The sequence below is a fragment of the Hibiscus syriacus genome, unplaced genomic scaffold (assembly GCF_006381635.1).
Source record: "Hibiscus syriacus cultivar Baekdansim isolate YM2019G1 unplaced genomic scaffold, ASM638163v2 tig00111330_pilon, whole genome shotgun sequence".
Lineage (NCBI taxonomy): Eukaryota > Viridiplantae > Streptophyta > Magnoliopsida > Malvales > Malvaceae > Hibiscus > Hibiscus syriacus.
In genome coordinates this window covers 10,768,815-10,788,084 of record NW_024063059.1, presented here as the reverse complement: position 1 = coordinate 10,788,084, position 19,270 = coordinate 10,768,815, and positions in this window count along the sequence as shown.

Genomic DNA, 19,270 nt, shown 5'->3' with positions numbered 1-19,270 from the left:
AAATCAAAATTTTCTTTTTCTAAATCATTGATTTTGACTTTTAAAAACTCTAAATCAATTTTCAAAATTTCATTTTGATTTTCAAAATCAACTTTGACTTTCAAAATCAAATCATTTTCAACTTTAAATTTTGAAATTAATTTCTTATATTTATATTTCATGGTCTTAAATTCCAAATACAACTCATTATAAGCATCTTGTAATTCATTAAAATAATGTGAATTTAAATCATTTGAGTTAGAAGATACCTCAAAATCTTCTTCGATGGCCATGAGGCATAGGTTATCTACTTCATCTTCATCATTGGAGTTATCTTCATCACTCCAAGCTGCCACAAATGCCTTTTTCTTTGATGATCCATTTTTATTTAGGAGAGGGCATTCATACTTGACATGCCCCTTTCTTTGACATTGAAGCACACCGGGGGACCCTTCTTTTTGGTTGATTCATGCTTCACTTCCTTGGAATACATGAATCTTTTGAACTTTTTGAAGAGCTTGGTCATCTCTTCTTCTTCATCATCGTCTTCATCCACCTCTTCACTTGACTCTTGATAGCTCCCATTGGTGGACTTGAAGGCAATGTCTGCGTCTTTCTTCTTCTTGTTTTGCTTATCTTCATATTCTTCCTCTTCATTCACCATCAACTCATGGGTAAGTACAGAACCAATTAGCTCGTCGAGAGTGAGAGACTTTAGGTCTCTAGCTTCGATAATCGTCGTCTTCTTCGATTGTCAAGACTTTGGAAGAGAGTAGATCATCTTCCTCACTAACTTCTCATTGGAGATAACTTCTCCAAATCCTTTGAGACCGTTGACAATCACGGAAAATTTATCCGTCATAGTTTTGATGTCTTCATCGGGTTTCATCTTGAAATTCTCGTAGCTATGGTTGAGAAGACTTATCTTGGTTTCCCTTACTTCATCGGTTCCCTCATGAGTGGCTTGGAGCTTATTCTATATCTCATGTGCATTGAAACAAGAGGAGACTCTTCCGTATTCATCCGGGCCTAATGCACAAAAGATGATGAGCATAGCCTTGGCATTGAGTTGGAACTTCTTTTTCTCTCCATCACTCTAATCATCCATCTTACCGGTTGGAATAGTGTATCCTTTAAGGATTGAATTCCAAGCTCCTAGATTGTTGGCTTGAATGAAGAGCATCATATTATTCTTCCAATAGGCATAATTTGCTCTATTAAAGTAGGGTGACTTGTTGACCGGTTGTGAATCTTCAATGTAGTATGCACTAGAGGTTGAAGCCATTTCTTCTCGATTGTGTCAGGAATTGGTAGAGCTTCTTCTAGGAACGTCTCAAGGTGGTTAAATCTTCTAAATAAGTTAGGCTATAATATCAATTGTTAGGATTATTGAAGATGCTTAAATTGACAATCGAAAAAGTGCTAAGGGTTTTAATTGATAGAATTGAATTTAGGGAGTAAGGAGAACAAAAAGATAAGATAATGAACACAATGATTTATAGTGGTTCGACTTCTCAACCAAGTCTACCTCTACTACCTTAGCTCCTCACCAAGGATTTTATAACAAATTCACTAATTTGTTCTTTCTTTTTAAAGGATCAAGAGATAACCTTTACAACTCCCTATCTTTTCAATTGACTAAGATAAAACCAAAAATCCTTTTACAAGGAAAAATAATGTAAATAAAAAAACCTCTAAAAAGGAAGGTGTTTACATATTAAAAGCTCACAATAACAAAATATTTACAAGAGAATTGAAATAAAGAGTGAAAAGCTCTTCTCTTGTGTTTGATTGCTTGGATAGGTGTTCTAACCCTTATTTAGGTGTATTAAACTTTTATTTATGTGTTGGAATGTTGTTGTGGCTGTTTCTAGTTGTTGGAGGATGTTTGGAGCCGTTGGGGATCAATTTTCGTGTAAAATAAAGATGCCCAGAACAGAGGGTATCAGTACACATAAAGGGAGTATCAATACTACCTTTGTTATATTTAAATCAACTAGTCGTTACTAGCTATTGGGGCCTGATGGTATCGATACTATGCCTATGGTATCGATACTATGCCTATGGTATCGATACTACTATACAAAGTATTATCGGTACCCCTTTTGGTATCAGTACCATTTTTGTATTCTGGAATTTGAGCAAAACTGGTAGTTTCGGTACTACCTAGTGAGTATCGATACTTCCCTCACCTTTGGTATCGGTACTATATGAACAATATTGATACCTGTTCAATTGGTATCGATACTGTATGAACAATATTGGTACTACTTGTCCATAAAATTGTTTTGTGCTCAATTCCAAGTTTTAAGGACTTTGAATTATTTTTGAAAACTTTGAATAAATTCAATTCAAGTCCAAAAACATTTTTCCTTAATTTGTTATATCAAAATATAGTTCAACGCCAATGTCTAAGCGAAAACATATCTGTAAAATAGACTATCTTGTAACGTGAATACTTTTATCTCTGATGAAAATTATTCTATGATATTCATCGTTGGGATCAATACTTTTTTTGCATCTGCATCTTTACATTTCACACCTACATTTCATTTATTTGAACATTTTCACATGTATCATTCATGAAACATGGGGATTAATTCAAGGAGAATTCGATGTCAGTGGTCCTAATCATGTGATTAAGAATAGAATCAAGATTCGAACAATTAAATAAAGAAGTTAAAATCAGTATAGTGGGAACCTATTCAGCTGGTCGTAGGGTTGAGCCTCATAGGATGATCCGATAAAATAGTCAATTTGATCCAATTCCAATGACCTATGAGGAATTACTTCCAACGCTGATTGAGAAGAATCTTGTGACTCTCATTCAATCCAATCCAAAAGAGTCCCCATATCTTGAGGTTTATGATATTGATGCCGTATGTAGTTATCACGTATGAAGTTCCGGACATTCAATTGAGAACTGTGAGGCATTGAAGCAAGGTTGAGAATCTGATTGATTCATGGGCATGGACATTCAAAGAATGATGGAGCATTTTGATGTTAATCAATAAGTCATTGCATCAACCACTTTTATTAAGAGCATTGCTTTGTTTGAACTCGTTTTTGTTCTTTATTTAATATTTGCTTAAATATTTTTTAAATCTTTTGATAATTGAACTTTTTGTACTTTCTAAGGCTGTGAACAATTGAGCAAGTTTTAATCTTGTAGTTCTTTTAATATCATTTGAATTAAAAGTTCTCTTGAGAATTAAGGTTATGGCCTTTGGGAAAGTGACAAGATTTAATCTTTGTAAAACATGAACCCTTAATCCAGAAGGTATACTAGAATACATACCCTTCTCTTGCAGGGACTAAGCTAGCCTTCTCCTTGCATGAAGAGACAGTTAAGGGCTTGGCATTCAGGTATGTAAGGATATGAACAAAATGGAGCATCTTGCACATGAGATTGCAAAGTTGATTGGTTTCTACTTCCGTTGATGACGTTCAATGATGATCACGATCTTCACAGATGAAATAGTCAAGTAGATGAATCAAGTTTAGGTCAGTTGCTTGGAAATTGAACTCTAAGGATGAGATTTTATGACTTTTAACAGCACCTAGACTATAACATGTTCTTATTGAAAAGCTTAAGAAATTGAATCCGTATACCCATAATATAATTATATATGCATACAATAAAGCTTGAGCTATCCCTATAGAGCAATTAGTTAAATGCCCCGGCTTTATGGATACAATAAAGTTGGAGCCATAAATGACAAGTGTTTGGGCATTTTTGAAAACCCATGTAACATCCCAAACATTGAGTTAGTGACTAAATTGAAAAACTTCAGAATTAATCAGCTAAAGTAGATAAATAAAATAGTTCAAGGACTTATATGAAAATTTTATGTAGGATCAAATTGTAAAAAAGAATGAATACAAGGTCAAAATGGTTATTTAACCTAACGATGAATTAAAATCTAACATGGTAAGGACATATATATATACACACGTGGGAAGTGGAGGATAAAAGAAAGTCTTCCAGAGAACTCTTCTTCACTCTTCTTCTCCAGCCGTGAAGCACTATAAGCTAAGGTGAGTTGTCTTTTATTTGGTTAATTCTTGAGAATTAGGTATGGTTTTGATTGATGAAACCTTAGGAAATATTAGAGAGACAAAAATAGATATAGAAATTCAAAGAATGATGCGTTATGGATGATTGAAGGTATGAAGTTTTAAGTGAAAATTTGAATAAGAAGACTTAAACGAATTTAGAAGCTGGATTTGACTTGTCATAGGTGTGAATAAGAAGTAATAAGTGTTAGAACTAAGTTTGGATTATATAGAAAACTTAGTAAAATTCTTAGTTTCAAGAATTATAATAAGATGTTGAAGTTTATACGGTGTTAATATGATAGAATATAGTTAAAATGGTTGTGGTTGAGTTTGGTGGTATAAAGGAACTTTAAGGGTGGAAATTAAGTAAAGAGTTGATGATTTTCGAGTAAAAGAAGTATGTTCTGGGTAAGGGGTATCGGTATCAGATGAATGGGTACCGATACTACCCAACTATTATAGGTTATATTATTGTGTAGGTATCGATATTGCATGAACAATATCGATACCATAAGACCATTTTAGACAACATCTTCATAAGATATCGATACTGAAAGGGGTAGTATCGATACCATAGATATCGATACCAAAAAGCAGGTATTGATACCATTTTTGGAATGAAAACATCGAATCTAATTTGGGTACCGATACCCAAGTATGGTATCGATACCATTATAAAGAAAGTATCAGTACTATACATTGGGTACCGATACTACTTAATAGGGAAAATGTGAATTATGTTCATTAAATAGTTAAGTTATTAAGATCGAGCTATAATGTTTAGGATTCTGACGATTGTTTTGGAAATCATAATTATGTAGATACCGAGCCTAAACGAGTTCTGGAACAAATGACGAGTAAGATTGAACGAGGGAAAGACAAAGAACTATAGGTGAGTGCATATTTGTAGAATGATTATATTATGATATGGAAATTAGACTTGTGATAAGTCTAGTTCCAACATAAGTAATACATGATTGCATTACATGATATGATACATTACATGAACTCCTATGATATGCATTATATGACAATGATCTATGTGAATATGTATGAGAAGTTTACATAAGTGATGTGATAAAAGGTAAGAAATTATATATCTATGAGATATAAACTATGTGAGATGTAAAAACCCATGTTATGTAGATGAGATCTATAGGTATAATTGGCATGCCAAGAGTCGAGGGTCTACGTGGTCCTTCGGGAAATATATGTATCCTTTGGAATATTTATGGGGTCCTTTGAGACATATATTTGGTCCTTGGAATATGTATATGGTTCTTAAGGAGATTTATATGTGATCCTTATGGACATTTTATATGGCACTTCGGTGCATTGCTACACGGCACTTCGGTGCAATTATAAGTGGCACTTCGGTGCATTTATACGAGCTGTGGTGACAACATTTGTGTACAACCTTAATCCACTCACATACCTTAAGTTCTCAGTATTGTATCATGGGATAATGAAATAATTAATATGAATTCATAATTATTACCTTGATAAGTTTATGTGTGGAATGCATGATTAAGTAAGTTGCATTGCATAAATATATGAATGTATTGTACTTCATTTCATTATAGTATTATTACATATTATGCCTCACTAAGTCGATGACTTAGCGTGTGAGTGTTTCACACGTAGGATTCAAGAAGGTAGACGAGTAAGGATAAGCAGCTGTGACAACGTCACTCTTGTAACTATCAGATCAGAAGCAGCTTAAACAGTAGGTTATTTTGTTATAAAAATTAATATTGGAATGTAATCAAAAGTTTAAGTTGTATATGCTCTGATTATTTTTGTGAGTTTTTGTATTAAACTGATGTAAATTATTGGATTTTATAATATAAGTTTTAATTTAATATTATTTTGTACTAGTATATGGTTTTAAAAAGGTAATGTGACATCTCAGACCCGTATCCAGGTCGGGTACGTATTGGGGGTGTTACAACCCATATCATCCAGAAATGATAAATGTTGGGGCATTTTTTAAGGCTTGTATCTTCTAGAAAGACAAGATCATTGAATTGATCGGACATTTATGAGGCAGAAAGGCATGAATAATGAAAATGGTAAAGCAGAGACAGTGGAGCTTACTATATATTATCGTCTTATCCATCACATCATACAGTTGCATTATTCTGGTGATTTCCCAGGCATTAATGTTGGCAACCCAAAGCGTCCCACTTATATTCCCACCAAGCTTTGCTCTTTGGTGTCCTTGCAATTCTATACAAAAGCTTTGAACACCATGCAAAGAGCTTCACTGGTTGAAAAATCTAGGCAGAAGCCACAGGAAATGATGAATAAGTTGCCGAATATTTTACAAACCAGTAACTATGGAGCTGAACGAATGTTGCGATCATGTGGTGTTTCTATAAATTATAATTTCACCCATGATTAAGGTTGTCTTCTACAACCCCCAAGGTTATAAGTGAGGAATATTGAAGATTTCTTTCCACGGGATGGACGAAGGAATTTTAAAAGCAAGAAAAATAGTGAAACCCACTAAGATTGAACGATGGTCTGTCGTTAACTTCTCAACACGATGTGATATAAATAGCCTCATTCAACATTCAATTCATATAGGTCCTTTATTCAAGGTGAGTCAAGAGCCCAATCAGAGAAACGCTACTATCTTGTTGAAAGAATTTGAAGAAATGTTCAAGGAAACCCAATCTGAATTTCTTGAAGCTCCACAGTCTATCCTTTGTGTTTTACCTGATAAGACAAATTATGATCCTTATGAATTTTTCCGAGTTTGGCATAGTCACACAAGTGTATAGTTCCAACCAGGGTCAATGATCAGTACCTTATGATTTTGCTTCTAAAAATCAATGCAAAGCTTGGAGGACTGAATTCGATGTTAGCAATTGAGCAAACACCTTCAGTTCCACTCGTTTATAAGGTTACAACCATCATCCTTGGCATGGATGTGTCTTATGGCTTTCCTGGGCAGTCTAATATTCCATCGATTACTGTAGTGGCTAGCTCTAGACAATGGTTATTGATTCTCTATCATAAGATAACAGCACATACATAATCTCCAAATTTATCAGGGGCAAAAAATCTGTTGGAGCAAGAGAGAAAACTTAATGACACGAGCTGATCAGTTTGTGCTTCCAAAAAAGAGAACGATTGCTTAACTTGACAAGTTTCCACTCTAACGTTGGAGTATGCTCCATCCAAGATTGGATAAGTGAAGGAACACCAAGTTCTCCACTTTGAAGCTAAAAAGAATATAAAACAACATTTTTGCAAATAATTTGTATAGAAGCATGCATCAACATAGACATGCATGCCACATGAATTTGCACATTTGCATCATACATTCATCATACGCAATAAAAAACTTTGTTTCCCCTCTCATAAGGATACTTTTATAATTGCTTTTGAGAAACTAATTTCATATTTTTCAAGATTGTTCATATAAGAACAACAATATAATCTTTCTTAAAATTGTTTTCCCCTTAAATCCTTATTTCATTTTTCTTAAAAGACATTTTCTCCTCCCTTATGACATTTCATAATTTTCTTTTCTCAAGATCATTTTCTCCTCTCACGAGGACAAATTCCAAATAAAAATAAAATCAAATACATGAAATAAACTTCATCTTGACATCCATAAAAACATTAAGATAATCATTCATAAATGCATCATTTTTATTGATATTTTAGGAAATAAAAGTTTAGTAATGATTAAACGTCCTCAAAATGAAGGAATAATGTCATTCGCATATTTGACATCCTAAAGTGAACGATAAGTCTTCTAAAGGCAACATTCCTCAATATGCAGGAGCAGACAGTTTGTCACCTTTGAGATCGTTTCTCTCCAAACAAAATTGAGTCTCATTTGAGACAATTTCGCTTGAAACATAAGCCTTTGAGATTGTTTATCTTAAAATAAAGTTTCTTCTTGATTGAGATAGTTTTTCTTGAAACAAAATTGATCTCACTTGAGATTGTTTTCCTAAAAAAAAATTCATCTCGCTTGAGATAGTTTTCCCTTGAGATACAAATTTTGAATTTGGTTCACTTGAATCAAAATTATCTCACTTGAGATTGTTTTCCTAAAAACAAATTGTGTCTTACTTGAGACAGTTTCTCTTGAAACATAAGCCTTTGAGATTGTTTCTCTCAAAAACAAATTTCATCTTGCTTGAGAGAATTTTCCATAAATTTTGAAATTATTGCACCTAAAACAAAATTGATCTCAGTCGAGATTGATTTCCTAAGAACAAATTTTGTCTCGTTTGAGATAATTTCTCTTGAAATATAAATCTTTAAGATTGTTTCTCTACAAACAAAGTTTTGTCTCACTTGAGACAGTTTCTTTTGAAACTTAAGCCTTTGAGATTGTTTCTCTCAAAACAAATTTCGTCTTGCTTGAGACAATTTTCCCTCAAAACATAAATTTTGAAATTGTTTCACTTGAAACGAAATTGTTTCACTTGAAACGAAATTGTTTCACTTGAAACGAAATTGTTTCACTTGAGATTGTTTTCCTAAAAACAAATTTCGTCTTGCTTGAGATAATTTTCCACAAAATTTGAAAATTTTGCACTTGAAACAAAATTGGTCTCACTTGTGATTGTTTTCCTAAAAAAAATTTTCGTCTCGCTTGAGATAATTTTCTACAAATTTTGAAATTATTTCACTTGAAACAAAACTTATCTCACTTGAGATTGTTTATCTCAAAACAAATTTCGTCTCACTTGAGACAATCTTCCTTAAGACACTAATATTTGAGATTGTTTTTTTCTTAAAAACTAATTTTGTCTCGCTTGAGATAATTTTCCTTAAAACGTAAATTTTGAAATTGTTTTACTCGAAACAAAATTTTATCTCACCTGAGATAACTTATCTGGAAACAAATTTCTTTCCTCTAATTTATTTTTATTCAAATATTTGACAGGAATTCAATGTTAACAAAGACTTCATTCCACAATTCTATGTTGGAAAAGAAGATTTCATTTCAAGTTAATCATTGGAAACTATGACTAGCTCTCATCAACACGAAGGAACAACGTCGTCCATCGACCAGATATCCTCAACGCGAATGAGCAATATCATCTTTAGACAATTAGACTTCATCAACGCGAAGGAACCGTGTTGTCTCATAATTATCCTAAAATGGATAAACGTCCTCAACATGAAGAAAACATGTCATCCATCGACCAGATCTCCTCAACACGAAGGAGCAGTGTCATCCTTAGACAATCAAACTTCCTTAACGCGAAGTAACCATGTTGTCTTTAAATTATCTTAAAACGGCTATACGTCCTCAACACGAAGGATCAATGTCGTCCATCGACTAGACCTCCTCAACGTGAAGGAACAGTGTCATCCTCAGATAATCACACTTCCACAACGCGAAGGAACCGTATTGTCTCCAAATTATCCTAAAACGGCTAGACGTCCTCAACACGAAGGAACAATGTCATCCATTGACCAGATCTCCTCAACACGAAGGAGCAGTGTCATCCTTAGACAATCAGACTTCCTTTAAAGCGAATGAATCATGTTGTCTCCAAATTATCCTAAAACGGCTAGACGTCCTCAACACAAATGAACAATGTCGTCCATCGACCAGGCCCCCTCAACGTGAAAGAGCAGTGTCATCTTTAGACAATTAGACTTCCTCAAAGTGAAGGAATCGTGTTGTCTCCAAATCATCTCCAAATAAGGCTTGACGTCCTCAACACGAAGAAACAATGTTGCCCACCGACCAGATCTCCTCAACACGAAGGAGAAGTGTCATCCTTAGACAATCATACTTCCTCAATGCGAAGAAACTGTGTTGTCTATAAATTATCTCCAAATATGGCTATATGTCCTCAACACGAAGGAATAATGTCTTCCACCGATCCAGATCTCCTCAACACGAAGGATCAGTTTTATCTTCAGATAATCAGACTTCCTCAACGTGAAGGAACCGTGTTGTCTCCAAATCATCTCCAAATACGGCTTGATGTCCTCAACACGAAGGAATAATGTCACCCACCGACCAGATCTCCTCAACGCGAAAGAGCAGTTTCATCCTCAGACAATCAAAATTTCTTAATGTAAAGGAACCGTGTTATCTCCAAATATGTCTAGACGTCCTCAACACGAAAGAACAATGTCGTCAACTGACCATACATCTTCAATGCGAAGGAGCAGTGTCATCCTCAGACAATCAGACTTCCTCAACACGAATGAACCATGTTGTCTCCAAATCATCTCTAAATATGGCTAGATGTCCTCAACACAAAGGAACAATGTCGTCCACCGACCAGATCTCAACGTGAAGGAGTAGTGTCATCCTCAGATAACCAGACTTCCTCAACATGAATAAATTGTGTTGTCTCCAAATTACCCAAATACTTCTAGAACATTTTCAACACTAAATTATCTCCAAATTAACCTGACTTCTTCAACAAGAAGGAGTAGTGTCATCTTTAACAAACAATTTACCTGGAAGAGGCCAAAACTCTTCAACATGGATTAGCAGTGTCATCTTCAACACCAAATTATCTCCATATTGACCCGAAGTCCACAACATGAAGGAACAATGTCATCTTTAAATCCTCTATTTTCAGAAGAAAAAAATGGGAGCTCCAGACGTGGAGCGAACATCATAGCTAGACAAAATTAGTTTCTATGATCTTTGCCCTATTCTCGTCATATGACAACGGGCATAGAGGCAAATCATTCGGTTAAAAGATCGATGTGAAAATCAAATAAAAGATGGATGAGGAATATTGGCGCCCAAAGATTGATTTGCAACGAGTTAGACAAAATTAGACCATTATTTGTCTTTGCTCCGTCATTGTTTACAAAATAGACGAGCAAAGAGGGGCAACTGTAATACCCTAATTTTGTCCGAAAAATAAAAAGGAAACAAAATGTAGGGACCAAACTTTAATTTTTACTATTTGTAATTTTGGGGCTTTAAAAACCAATCAGAAAGTAGAAAACATACCCCCATTTTTTTGTATGAAAATTGGAAAGCTAATAAAAAATCAGAGAGAATATTGTGAGGGTTCTCTCTCTCCTTCACATTTTTTTTCATACGTGTTTTTTCTTTTTTAGCATTAATACGTATAATGTGGGAGGATGATGGCCTTGGTCGATGGCCGGTCGCCGTGTGTCGGGGAGGAGCGTGAGTGGTTGTTGGTCATCGATTTAGGGTGGTTCGGACGGTGACAGTGCCCTATTGGAGCTCTCGGTCTAGTGAATAGAAAAAGGGTTCTTTATTTTGGCTTAGGCATAAGGTTCGACCACCAATGATGGTGGTTGGGTGTTGGTCCCCACCGATTTACGGCTTCGGACCTCATCGATTTACGGCATTGGTACGTTCGGGGTGGCTTTGGGTTAAAGTTTTGTTCAAGATAGGAGAAAGTTAAGAATTTGTTTTGGTTTAGGTTCTTACCCAGCGGTCGGAAAGCCGAATTACACCGAAATACGATGGTTAAGCAGCGGTTGAGCAGGACCGACAACGTTTAGGTTGGGTGATTGGAGAAGTACTGCACACTGAAGAAGAATAGAGGAGGCATATAGTATTTCACGTGTTTTCTGGTTTGGGGGTTGTTTTTAAACTTTTTGGGTAAATTGCATGTAAGCCATCCTCATTTCCATTTGTTTACATTCTGGTAACTTATTTTAAGGGTTAATCATTCATATATCTCTCTATTTCTACCATGTTTTGCATTATGGTCACAATGCATCTTTTTTGTGTTGTTTATTGTGATTTTGACCTCCTGCTTTGCTTTATTTTAATTTGGTCACTTTTTTATTATTTCAAATATACATGCTGATTTTATTTCATTTTATTTTGGTCACTGATTATTTAATAATTATTGCTTGTTATTAATATTTGAATATTTATATGACCTAATGACCCAATCCGGGGTACGATCCACATTATTATGGTCCAGACTCTACTAACTCTTAACTTTTTTTTTATTATTTTTATTAATTTGTTTGAATTATTATTCGACCTTGTGGTGTCCCAATCCGAGGTACGATCCACATTATTATGGTCCGGACTCTACTAACTCTTAACTATTTTTATTATTTTTATTAATTTGTTTGAATTATTATTTGACCTTGTGGTGACCCGATCCGGGGTACGATCCAAATTATTATGGTTCGGACTCTGCTAACCATTAACAACTAACTTTTCTAACTTCTAACTACAAATTAACCGCTAACCACTAACTGTTAACACTAATTACTAATTATTATTTATTTATTTTATGTTTGAAATATCGTACGACCTTGATACGACCCGCCCCGGGTACGACTCGCATTATTTATGGTATGGGTTAAAAACTAAAATTAATACTAACTTTTATTTTTATTGCACTTTTTATTTAGAATTATTTAATTTTATGCACATTTAAATTTATACCTTTTACTTTATTTATTTAATTTCAGTCCTTACAATTTACTTGCTTTAATGTTTTAATCTTTTATTTATGTCTCTTTATTTTTTAGCACTTTAATTTTGTTCCTTTAGTTATTGTGTTTTATTTTCTGTTTATTTTATTTTTTAGTCCCTATAATTTAATTCTTGTATAGTTAGATTTTGTTTCCTCACATTGTTTTACCATGTATGGGCATTGTATACTTGTTAGTATTATTTATGTATGTAGATATATTTATATATTTATCTAATTTTCTCAACCCCTGTATATAGGTGATAGTACATTTTACCTTATCTCATTTAATTAATTTATGAAATATCCACTAGACCATATATTTTTATATTTTATCCGAAGATTTTCGAGAACACTCGGCGTAGAATGAGCGTGGAAAGCACTGCTTGGTCGAAGTAGTGCGATCCGATACGACATTCGAACGAAATGTGAACTCGAAATAAATCGGGTTTATTTTTTTAAGTTCTAATTAATTCGTTTTTATTTTAATTCAAATGATGCAATGCTTGTTTCTTTAAATAATACTTATTTTGTGCAAACGTTGATATTCAATTTATATTAAATTTGCGTTTTTTTATAAATCGAGGAGGGAATATTCGTCTTAGATAAGAAATAGAAGAGATATCCTTTCCGGCGGAGGATGAGCAAATCTAGATATTTCTTTTCGAATTAAAGGATTTTCCCTAATAAATAATTCAAAGAAAATTAATTAAACTTTAAAAATGGATCGTAATTTAATTTTTATATTCAAATTTATAATTTGCACCATTTGTGACAATATATAAGCGACTAAGTACTAATTTTGGGCATTGTGGGGTGTTAATCCTTCCCCACGCGTAATCAATTCTCGGATCGGTTAAATCAGATTTTTGGTAAACACTTACTAACTTTTGTCTTTTAAATGATTTTTCTGAGTTGTTTAAAAAATGTTTTTAGATATTCAGTCTACCTAACTTAAAGGTCGATAGCGACTCCAATTCAAAATTTTCAAATTAATTCAAAATCCTTTTTTCTTCAAATAAAATCATAATCGTTTTTAAATACTTTTGTTTAAAAAATGGTTATGGGAATCTCTTTATTAATTAGTGCCTCTTTATTAATTAGTGCATGATTGTTAGGGTTGCACAGAAGTCGGATTTCAATTCGATCCGGATCGGTTTTTATCCGATCCGGTTTTTTCCATAGAAAAAAAAATCGGTTTATAAAATAACCGGTTCGGTTTCTAACCGGTTTGGAGGGCCGGATATCCTAACCGGTGTAACCGGTTTCGGTTTTAAAAAAACCGGTTTTTTAAAAAAACCGGTTATAAAAAAACCGATTTTAATATTATTAAAATTACATCGTCATCAATTGCAACAAAGTTTACGATAATTGAAATACTTAAATACTTCCAAGTTTGATAAATTCAAATACTTAAAAACTTCCAAGTTCGATAAATTCAAATACTTAAAAACTTCAAGTTCGATAATTGAAACAAAGTTTACGATAATTGAAATAAAGTTTAAAAATAAACTACATTGCCATCTCTTCTTCATCATCTTCGCCTTATTCGTTTGGAGGGGATATTCCAAGTTCGACTTCTTCAATGTGTAAGTTTGCTTCCAAATCGGCATCAATTGCATCTTCTAGGGTGGTGATATGTTGCTTACGAGCCGCTCCATCCAAATAATCCTTTAAACAAATGAATACTTCCACCGACTCGGGACTTAGTCTTGATCTCCGTTGCGATATAACCCTGCCACTAATAGAAAAAGCGGATTCCGAAGCTACCGTAAAAGCTTGGACGGTTAGTAAATCACGGGCCATGGCGGCTAGAATCGGAAATTGTGCTTCCTTTTCTTTCCACCAAGCCAAAATATCCAAACTTTCAAACTCTTCAAATGTCATTTTTGATAGAAAATCGCATGACATGTAATTTCCCAAATCGCTACTTGGGGTGGTAGTACATGATCGTTTGGATTGGGAATTTACAAGAGTGTTAAAAAGATTCAAATTTATGTTACTTGGACGTCTACTAGATGATTCAGCATTCATTCTCATTTGATCGTGTATTACACTACTTGATCCGTATTTAGTTAAATAAATTGCAAACATGTCTCGAAAACATTTGTTAAAATAATTTATTTGGTTTTGGACAAAGTTGGGTTCATCATCGGTTAGATTAAAAGCAAACGCAATTTGTTCAATTTCTTGAAAAACTTCGGTTTCAAATTCAAAGTCATTTAGTCGGATAGCCAACAAAAATATTTGATTAAGAACCAACAGGCTAGTAGGGTAATAAACACCGGATAAAAAAGTTGTTGCATTTTTAAAAACCCCAAGCAAATCGGTTATTTTGGCTATAGTTTCCCAACTCGAATCCGGATAAATGTTTGGGACATGACCCCTCTCGAAAAGTTGATCGTGAAATGTTTGCAATGTTTCCCTTTGCCTTAAGGCAGTATGCATCATCATCCAAGTTGAGTTCCAACGAGTTGGACAATCCAAATTAGGACCCAAAACTTTTTTATTAACGGACTTACAAAATCGTTTATAATCATTTAGTCTTTTGTTGTTGTTACAAAGAACCGATTTTATCATTGTTTTAAATTCTAATCTAATCGGCTCAATAACCTCCAAACCGGCTTGCACGGATAAATTAATTATGTGTGCAACGCAACAGGTATGAAAAAACGCACCGTCTAAAATCGGTGAAAGTAATATTTTCAATCTTGGAACCGCGTTTGTATTATTCGATGCATTATCAAAGGATATAGAAAAAACTTTATTTTCTAATTTATAAAGACAAATTACCCTTTTTAAAAGTGTAAATAAATTAGCATCGGTATGCGGCTCACCGAATAATTCAAACGTGATTGTTCTTTTCATCATTTGCCAATTATCTTGATCTAACCAATGTGACGTAACGGCTAAAAAAGAATTTCCGATATTATGAGGGGAACTCCAAACGTCACATGTAAGCGACACACCATAACGGTGTTCTTGGAATCCTAAAATCATTTTTTCCCTCGCCGTACGCCACATTTTTATAACATCTCTTCTAAGGGTAGTACGACTTACTTGAGTATAACGTGGTTGCATTAGTTGTTGAATTGTTGTCGTGAAATCTTCATCATCAAAGTGGTCGAACGGCAATGCTTTTGTAATCATGAACTTTGTAAACGTTTCTCGTAATTTTTCGTTGTCGTAAACAAAAACACCACCTTGCGGTGTAAGATTCGATTGACTAGGATCCGATCTTGAGCGAAGTGCCTTGCATGATTTTGTCAAATGGTTCTTCAACGTTGTGTTTCCTTCCGATGCAAGCAACTTTAGACAAAGTTTACAACGCGCCCTCCTCGAGCCATTTGACATCTCACATAAATCGTAGTGATCCCAAATATCTTTGTTTCGAGTGTATTCGATCACTCTCACGACTTCAAGGTTTCCCCCGACGGAAGATTCAACCGTGTTACTCATGATGAACAAAAAATTACAAAAATATGATTTGAGAGATGTTTAGGTGTTGTGTAATAAGATTTGAGAAAGTTGTAATCAACCAAATACATCCCCAACCTATTTATACATATTTAGGGTGGTAAAATGGTATTTTTTTAAAGAAAAAAAGGGTCAAAAAGGTCACAAACCCCCCCCAACGGCTATATTAACGGCTAGTTTTTTAAACCTATACCGGTTTTTTTTCCAGATAAAAACTGGTTTTTTAACCGGTTTTTTTCAAACCAGTTTTTTATCCGGAAAAAAAACCTGGTAAAAAAACCGGTCTAGGTTTTTTTTTCCAAACCGGTTAAAATAACCGGTTTAAAAAAATCCAATCCGGTTAAAAAAAAACCGGTTTTTCCCAAATCCGGTTTCGGATTTTTTTTCGCAAAATCGTATATTCGGATTTTTTGTGCACCCCTAATGATTGTTATGCAAAAGTGGTACAAGCTAGAAAGAATAAGGCTGCAAATTTATTATCTTGTTTATTTCTATGTTTTTCTCCTTTGTTTTTTTCAGTGTGTCTTTCTATATGTGACCAAGCAATTCAAATAGAAGTTGATGAAGTATATCAAGAATAAACATATATGATTACCAGAAATAGCAAGTTCAGATTTATATAGATACATGCAATATATAAATATATGATTACCAAAATATAATTAAAAATTAATATAAAATAAGACACATGCAAGAGATAAAATTTTATGTGATTTAATTGTGTCTATCTCAACAAATGATAATAACAATAATCTACTATAAACACAAAAATCACTAAATATACAAACATATGATATTTTATCAATGTTGCACGTCGCCTTGTATGTATTTTCCTTTACACATCTTCCTTCATGACATTGTCACCATCCCTCAGTATTGTTATTTGTATCTGACTCGGAGAAACTTTCTCCTTAGCATCATCAATTGTTGTAAATTTCTAATTTAGACTCATCTGATCTATCAAAATCAAATCTATCGTCACCTGACTATATCCACATAGTTTGCTAACCTATAAATAGTTATCATATTCATACACCTACCACTAGCTTCAAGAGCTACTACAAAACTTCTCATCCAAGATCGAGAGAAAAGATAAAACCACTTCACATTTAATCCTCTTTATTTTACTCCTTACGGTGATGAAATATTTTGATATGGATCAATGATTGATCTACCATCGATTATGACTCATTATCCAAACTAGAAGAGATGAACAAATTACAAACATTTGATTCCATCAATAAATTTCTAGAATTGAGATAATAGTCGAGTGACTTATAGATGCAATTTATCTTCTACTTATCAAATTATTATGATTAACCAAATCTTAGCTTCTAAAGTAAAAATAAAAACTGTAAGTCTATGATCGATAAAAAATATTTTAATTTAAAGATTGATTTTATTTTAACTATCATGATTTTTTAAAAATATTTTCATTGTAGTTATCTCATGAGCTAAATGTATATTAAAATTTTACTCAAGGAGCTTTAGGTTTTTTACAAAAATATTCCTCCAAAAAGAATTATTTATCATTTTAACATTCTGAATATTTTTCAGTATAGCATCTTTTTATGTTGTGTAAGCGGAAGCCATTGCAGAAAACATTTTTGACAGAAACTTCTTCCGCTTACATGACACAAAAAATCAGAACTCTTTAAATTGTGTTGAAATGAAAGAAAAAAAAATAGAAGTCAAAAAATATAAAAGAAACCTATAAGAATTTTATCTAAAAGGAATAAATGTGTGCGGTGCGTGTCAAAGACATGTAATTGCACGAGCATAAGTACAAGCTGGGACGACGACGCAAGTGTATTAGTACAAATTACTTAGATATATGAGTTTTCAAGTATTTAAATATAACATTTTAAGTATTTATTTATTGAATAATTAAACATAAGATTCGTGCTGTCATCATCAAATTCGACTTATAGTCGTTCTTGTACTCGTGTAATTATGTGCCCTAAACACGTACCACACATGTTTGTTTTTTCTTAGACAAAATTCACATATTTTTTTACCACACTTTTTATTTTTCATTCATTTCAGTCCAACTAGATAGACATCAGCATAAAACATTTCTTGCAAAACCTTCTACTACATCAACATAAAACACTCACCGCAGAACGTGCATTTGTCTACGTGCCAAAAAAAGATACTAATTTAAAAATTAATCGTATATAGGTGCTAAATGGTAAATAACCATATATATATATATATATATATATATATAAGTAAAAAACCTTGAGGTTTAAATGACTAATTTTCTTTCTTGTTGTTCTCAATATTTTATTAAGTAAATTATATGTTTAGTATCTAAATTATCAGTTTTGATCCATTTTAATACTTAAATTTTTATTTTTATTTTTAAATCATACCTAACATTTAGTTTTTGTTTCATCTTAGTACCCACCGTTAAAAATTTAACACATTTAATACCTAAACTGTCAATTTTGATCTATTTTAGTACCTAATCTTTCAAATATTTTCAAAACTTGATGTTACTAAAATAAAAAAAAAATAAACGTTAGGTATGAATTTGAAATTTTTTGAATGTTTAGGAACTAAAATAGACTAAAACTAATAGTTTAGGTAGTAAATTCGCAGTTTACCCTATTTTATTAAATCTAGACTTTCTGGATATAACAAAACAGTCACATATTTGAGTTTGACCATCTATGCTCTTCTGTGTAAGTAGGCCGTGCTTGCTTGACTGACATGTGACCAGGGTTTCAAATTGCGGTCGCGGTCGCGTTTTTAGTTATTTCGGATTTACCGTGATTACGGCCGTCGCGGGTAATTCAGACGGCGGCGAAACTACTATATCACGGCCGAAATCGTGGTCGCGGACCATTTTTTAAAACCCTGCATGTGACCAATTGCCAATATCATTATTTTATATATATATTTTCTGTTTGTTCTTTAAATCTAAAAAGTTAAGAAGTTAATTGCTTATTACAGAGAAATTAACAAATTAATATTGCAATTGTCAAGATAACATGTAATATCGGATAAATAATGTATTCTTTTAGTCCAAATTAGTAAACATAATGCATTAAAAGTAAGAAAAATCTTAATTTAACAATATTTGTAGGATCTTATGTGTCAAATAAAAGAGTGTTTATAGACAAAAATAGGATGATTTATTTACTATTTTAAGAGAAATATTTACATCAAATATATTATTTTCATTGATTGATGTATTAATTGTACTTTTCTTTTATTTATCACCTCAATTCATGCATCTGCCAAAAATAAAAAATAATTAATATTTGTACGTATTTATGTATTTAATTTAGTAAAAGTAATATGTTACTTAACTGTAAAGTAATATA